Source organism: Montipora capricornis, chromosome 6 (genome assembly GCF_036669925.1).
Source record: "Montipora capricornis isolate CH-2021 chromosome 6, ASM3666992v2, whole genome shotgun sequence".
Classification (NCBI taxonomy): domain Eukaryota; kingdom Metazoa; phylum Cnidaria; class Anthozoa; order Scleractinia; family Acroporidae; genus Montipora; species Montipora capricornis.
The window spans coordinates 56,469,802-56,477,301 of record NC_090888.1 but is presented as its reverse complement, the minus strand read 5'-3'; positions in this window follow the sequence as shown (position 1 = coordinate 56,477,301).

Sequence of the window (7,500 nt, the reverse complement as noted above, 5' to 3'; positions counted from 1 at the left end):
ACTATCCTAGATTTGCGCTATGCAAAAAACCGCATGAAAAAAGACCTATTAGAAGAGAAATAACATTTTTCGCAAAAGTGTCGAAAATGGCCATTTTTCGCAAAATAGCAAAGGGGGGACCAAAGGAAAATTTTCAAAAATGGCCGATTTTTTGATCGAACTTCGGAAGGCTAAAAAAATAGGAAATACAAGTCGCCTGATAGCCTAATTAGTATGGATTGAAAGCTAAACTATCCTAGATTTGCGCTATGCAAAAAACCGCATGAAAAAAGACCTATTAGAAGAGAAATAACATTTTTCGCAAAAGTGTCGAAAATGGCCATTTTTCGCAAAATAGCAAAGGGGGGACCAAAGGAAAATTTTCAAAAATGGCCGATTTTTTGATCGAACTTCGGAAGGCTAAAAAAATAGGAAATACAAGTCGCCTGATAGCCTAATTAGTATGGATTGAAAGCTAAACTATCCTAGATTTGCGCTATGCAAAAAACCGCATGAAAAAAGACCTATTAGAAGAGAAATAACATTTTTCGCAAAAGTGTCGAAAATGGCCATTTTTCGCAAAATAGCAAAGGGGGGACCAAAGGAAAATTTTCAAAAATGGCCGATTTTTTGATCGAACTTCGGAAGGCTAAAAAATAGGAAATACAAGTCGCCTGATAGCCTAATTAGTATGGATTGAAAGCTAAACTATCCTAGATTTGCGCTATGCAAAAAACCGCATGAAAAAAGACCTATTAGAAGAGAAATAACATTTTTCGCAAAAGTGTCGAAAATGGCCATTTTTCGCAAAATAGCAAAGGGGGGACCAAAGGAAAATTTTCAAAAATGGCCGATTTTTTGATCGAACTTCGGAAGGCTAAAAAAATAGGAAATACAAGTCGCCTGATAGCCTAATTAGTATGGATTGAAAGCTAAACTATCCTAGATTTGCGCTATGCAAAAAACCGCATGAAAAAAGACCTATTAGAAGAGAAATAACATTTTTCGCAAAAGTGTCGAAAATGGCCATTTTTCGCAAAATAGCAAAGGGGGGACCAAAGGAAAATTTTCAAAAATGGCCGATTTTTTGATCGAACTTCGGAAGGCTAAAAAAATAGGAAATACAAGTCGCCTGATAGCCTAATTAGTATGGATTGAAAGCTAAACTATCCTAGATTTGCGCTATGCAAAAAACCGCATGAAAAAAGACCTATTAGAAGAGAAATAACATTTTTCGCAAAAGTGTCGAAAATGGCCATTTTTCGCAAAATAGCAAAGGGGGGACCAAAGGAAAATTTTCAAAAATGGCCGATTTTTTGATCGAACTTCGGAAGGCTAAAAAAATAGGAAATACAAGTCGCCTGATAGCCTAATTAGTATGGATTGAAAGCTAAACTATCCTAGATTTGCGCTATGCAAAAAACCGCATGAAAAAAGACCTATTAGAAGAGAAATAACATTTTTCGCAAAAGTGTCGAAAATGGCCATTTTTCGCAAAATAGCAAAGGGGGGACCAAAGGAAAATTTTCAAAAATGGCCGATTTTTTGATCGAACTTCGGAAGGCTAAAAAAATAGGAAATACAAGTCGCCTGATAGCCTAATTAGTATGGATTGAAAGCTAAACTATCCTAGATTTGCGCTATGCAAAAAACCGCATGAAAAAAGACCTATTAGAAGAGAAATAACATTTTTCGCAAAAGTGTCGAAAATGGCCATTTTTCGCAAAATAGCAAAGGGGGGACCAAAGGAAAATTTTCAAAAATGGCCGATTTTTTGATCGAACTTCGGAAGGCTAAAAAAATAGGAAATACAAGTCGCCTGATAGCCTAATTAGTATGGATTGAAAGCTAAACTATCCTAGATTTGCGCTATGCAAAAAACCGCATGAAAAAAGACCTATTAGAAGAGAAATAACATTTTTCGCAAAAGTGTCGAAAATGGCCATTTTTCGCAAAATAGCAAAGGGGGGACCAAAGGAAAATTTTCAAAAATGGCCGATTTTTTGATCGAACTTCGGAAGGCTAAAAAAATAGGAAATACAAGTCGCCTGATAGCCTAATTAGTATGGATTGAAAGCTAAACTATCCTAGATTTGCGCTATGCAAAAAACCGCATGAAAAAAGACCTATTAGAAGAGAAATAACATTTTTCGCAAAAGTGTCGAAAATGGCCATTTTTCGCAAAATAGCAAAGGGGGGACCAAAGGAAAATTTTCAAAAATGGCCGATTTTTTGATCGAACTTCGGAAGGCTAAAAAAATAGGAAATACAAGTCGCCTGATAGCCTAATTAGTATGGATTGAAAGCTAAACTATCCTAGATTTGCGCTATGCAAAAAACCGCATGAAAAAAGACCTATTAGAAGAGAAATAACATTTTTCGCAAAAGTGTCGAAAATGGCCATTTTTCGCAAAATAGCAAAGGGGGACCAAAGGAAAATTTTCAAAAATGGCCGATTTTTTGATCGAACTTCGGAAGGCTAAAAAAATAGGAAATACAAGTCGCCTGATAGCCTAATTAGTATGGATTGAAAGCTAAACTATCCTAGATTTGCGCTATGCAAAAAACCGCATGAAAAAAGACAAATAAGAAGAGAAATAACATTTTTCGCAAAAGTGTCGAAAATGGCCATTTTTCGCAAAATAGCAAAGGGGGACCAAAGGAAAATTTTCAAAAATGGCCGATTTTTTGATCGAACTTCGGAAGGCTAAAAAAATAGGAAATACAAGTCGCCTGATAGCCTAATTAGTATGGATTGAAAGCTAAACTATCCTAGATTTGCGCTATGCAAAAAACCGCATGAAAAAAGACCTATTAGAAGAGAAATAACATTTTTCGCAAAAGTGTCGAAAATGGCCATTTTTCGCAAAATAGCAAAGGGGGGACCAAAGGAAAATTTTCAAAAATGGCCGATTTTTTGATCGAACTTCGGAAGGCTAAAAAAATAGGAAATACAAGTCGCCTGATAGCCTAATTAGTATGGATTGAAAGCTAAACTATCCTAGATTTGCGCTATGCAAAAAACCGCATGAAAAAAGACCTATTAGAAGAGAAATAACATTTTTCGCAAAAGTGTCGAAAATGGCCATTTTTCGCAAAATAGCAAAGGGGGGACCAAAGGAAAATTTTCAAAAATGGCCGATTTTTTGATCGAACTTCGGAAGGCTAAAAAAATAGGAAATACAAGTCGCCTGATAGCCTAATTAGTATGGATTGAAAGCTAAACTATCCTAGATTTGCGCTATGCAAAAAACCGCATGAAAAAAGACCTATTAGAAGAGAAATAACATTTTTCGCAAAAGTGTCGAAAATGGCCATTTTTCGCAAAATAGCAAAGGGGGACCAAAGGAAAATTTTCAAAAATGGCCGATTTTTTGATCGAACTTCGGAAGGCTAAAAAAATAGGAAATACAAGTCGCCTGATAGCCTAATTAGTATGGATTGAAAGCTAAACTATCCTAGATTTGCGCTATGCAAAAAACCGCATGAAAAAAGACCTATTAGAAGAGAAATAACATTTTTCGCAAAAGTGTCGAAAATGGCCATTTTTCGCAAAATAGCAAAGGGGGGACCAAAGGAAAATTTTCAAAAATGGCCGATTTTTTGATCGAACTTCGGAAGGCTAAAAAAATAGGAAATACAAGTCGCCTGATAGCCTAATTAGTATGGATTGAAAGCTAAACTATCCTAGATTTGCGCTATGCAAAAAACCGCATGAAAAAAGACCTATTAGAAGAGAAATAACATTTTTCGCAAAAGTGTCGAAAATGGCCATTTTTCGCAAAATAGCAAAGGGGGGACCAAAGGAAAATTTTCAAAAATGGCCGATTTTTTGATCGAACTTCGGAAGGCTAAAAAAATAGGAAATACAAGTCGCCTGATAGCCTAATTAGTATGGATTGAAAGCTAAACTATCCTAGATTTGCGCTATGCAAAAAACCGCATGAAAAAAGACCTATTAGAAGAGAAATAACATTTTTCGCAAAAGTGTCGAAAATGGCCATTTTTCGCAAAATAGCAAAGGGGGGACCAAAGGAAAATTTTCAAAAATGGCCGATTTTTTGATCGAACTTCGGAAGGCTAAAAAAATAGGAAATACAAGTCGCCTGATAGCCTAATTAGTATGGATTGAAAGCTAAACTATCCTAGATTTGCGCTATGCAAAAAACCGCATGAAAAAAGACCTATTAGAAGAGAAATAACATTTTTCGCAAAAGTGTCGAAAATGGCCATTTTTCGCAAAATAGCAAAGGGGGGACCAAAGGAAAATTTTCAAAAATGGCCGATTTTTTGATCGAACTTCGGAAGGCTAAAAAAATAGGAAATACAAGTCGCCTGATAGCCTAATTAGTATGGATTGAAAGCTAAACTATCCTAGATTTGCGCTATGCAAAAAACCGCATGAAAAAAGACCTATTAGAAGAGAAATAACATTTTTCGCAAAAGTGTCGAAAATGGCCATTTTTCGCAAAATAGCAAAGGGGGGACCAAAGGAAATTTTTCAAAAATGGCCGATTTTTTGATCGAACTTCGGAAGGCTAAAAAAATAGGAAATACAAGTCGCCTGATAGCCTAATTAGTATGGATTGAAAGCTAAACTATCCTAGATTTGCGCTATGCAAAAAACCGCATGAAAAAAGACCTATTAGAAGAGAAATAACATTTTTCGCAAAAGTGTCGAAAATGGCCATTTTTCGCAAAATAGCAAAGGGGGGACCAAAGGAAATTTTCAAAAATGGCCGATTTTTTGATCGAACTTCGGAAGGCTAAAAAAATAGGAAATACAAGTCGCCTGATAGCCTAATTAGTATGGATTGAAAGCTAAACTATCCTAGATTTGCGCTATGCAAAAAACCGCATGAAAAAAGACCTATTAGAAGAGAAATAACATTTTTCGCAAAAGTGTCGAAAATGGCCATTTTTCGCAAAATAGCAAAGGGGGACCAAAGGAAAATTTTCAAAAATGGCCGATTTTTTGATCGAACTTCGGAAGGCTAAAAAAATAGGAAATACAAGTCGCCTGATAGCCTAATTAGTATGGATTGAAAGCTAAACTATCCTAGATTTGCGCTATGCAAAAAACCGCATGAAAAAAGACCTATTAGAAGAGAAATAACATTTTTCGCAAAAGTGTCGAAAATGGCCATTTTTCGCAAAATAGCAAAGGGGGGACCAAAGGAAAATTTTCAAAAATGGCCGATTTTTTGATCGAACTTCGGAAGGCTAAAAAAATAGGAAATACAAGTCGCCTGATAGCCTAATTAGTATGGATTGAAAGCTAAACTATCCTAGATTTGCGCTATGCAAAAAACCGCATGAAAAAAGACCTATTAGAAGAGAAATAACATTTTTCGCAAAAGTGTCGAAAATGGCCATTTTTCGCAAAGTAGCAAAGGGGGGACCAAAGGAAAATTTTCAAAAATGGCCGATTTTTTGATCGAACTTCGGAAGGCTAAAAAATAGGAAATACAAGTCGCCTGATAGCCTAATTAGTATGGATTGAAAGCTAAACTATCCTAGATTTGCGCTATGCAAAAAACCGCATGAAAAAAGACCTATTAGAAGAGAAATAACATTTTTCGCAAAAGTGTCGAAAATGGCCATTTTTCGCAAAGTAGCAAGGGGGGACCAAAGGAAAATTTTCAAAAATGGCCGATTTTTTGATCGAACTTCGGAAGGCTAAAAAAATAGGAAATACAAGTCGCCTGATAGCCTAATTAGTATGGATTGAAAGCTAAACTATCCTAGATTTGCGCTATGCAAAAAACCGCATGAAAAAAGACCTATTAGAAGAGAAATAACATTTTTCGCAAAAGTGTCGAAAATGGCCATTTTTCGCAAAATAGCAAAGGGGGACCAAAGGAAAATTTTCAAAAATGGCCGATTTTTTGATCGAACTTCGGAAGGCTAAAAAAATAGGAAATACAAGTCGCCTGATAGCCTAATTAGTATGGATTGAAAGCTAAACTATCCTAGATTTGCGCTATGCAAAAAACCGCATGAAAAAAGACCTATTAGAAGAGAAATAACATTTTTCGCAAAAGTGTCGAAAATGGCCATTTTTCGCAAAATAGCAAAGGGGGGACCAAAGGAAAATTTTCAAAAATGGCCGATTTTTTGATCGAACTTCGGAAGGCTAAAAAAATAGGAAATACAAGTCGCCTGATAGCCTAATTAGTATGGATTGAAAGCTAAACTATCCTAGATTTGCGCTATGCAAAAAACCGCATGAAAAAAGACCTATTAGAAGAGAAATAACATTTTTCGCAAAAGTGTCGAAAATGGCCATTTTTCGCAAAATAGCAAAGGGGGGACCAAAGGAAAATTTTCAAAAATGGCCGATTTTTTGATCGAACTTCGGAAGGCTAAAAAAATAGGAAATACAAGTCGCCTGATAGCCTAATTAGTATGGATTGAAAGCTAAACTATCCTAGATTTGCGCTATGCAAAAAACCGCATGAAAAAAGACCTATTAGAAGAGAAATAACATTTTTCGCAAAAGTGTCGAAAATGGCCATTTTTCGCAAAATAGCAAAGGGGGGACCAAAGGAAAATTTTCAAAAATGGCCGATTTTTTGATCGAACTTCGGAAGGCTAAAAAAATAGGAAATACAAGTCGCCTGATAGCCTAATTAGTATGGATTGAAAGCTAAACTATCCTAGATTTGCGCTATGCAAAAAACCGCATGAAAAAAGACCTATTAGAAGAGAAATAACATTTTTCGCAAAAGTGTCGAAAATGGCCATTTTTCGCAAAATAGCAAAGGGGGGACCAAAGGAAATTTTTCAAAAATGGCCGATTTTTTGATCGAACTTCGGAAGGCTAAAAAAATAGGAAATACAAGTCGCCTGATAGCCTAATTAGTATGGATTGAAAGCTAAACTATCCTAGATTTGCGCTATGCAAAAAACCGCATGAAAAAAGACCTATTAGAAGAGAAATAACATTTTTCGCAAAAGTGTCGAAAATGGCCATTTTTCGCAAAATAGCAAGGGGGGACCAAAGGAAAATTTTCAAAAATGGCCGATTTTTTGATCGAACTTCGGAAGGCTAAAAAAATAGGAAATACAAGTCGCCTGATAGCCTAATTAGTATGGATTGAAAGCTAAACTATCCTAGATTTGCGCTATGCAAAAAACCGCATGAAAAAAGACCTATTAGAAGAGAAATAACATTTTTCGCAAAAGTGTCGAAAATGGCCATTTTTCGCAAAATAGCAAAGGGGGGACCAAAGGAAAATTTTCAAAAATGGCCGATTTTTTGATCGAACTTCGGAAGGCTAAAAAATAGGAAATACAAGTCGCCTGATAGCCTAATTAGTATGGATTGAAAGCTAAACTATCCTAGATTTGCGCTATGCAAAAAACCGCATGAAAAAAGACCTATTAGAAGAGAAATAACATTTTTCGCAAAAGTGTCGAAAATGGCCATTTTTCGCAAAATAGCAAAGGGGGGACCAAAGGAAATTTTTCAAAAATGGCCGATTTTTTGATCGAACTTCGGAAGGCTACAAAATAGGA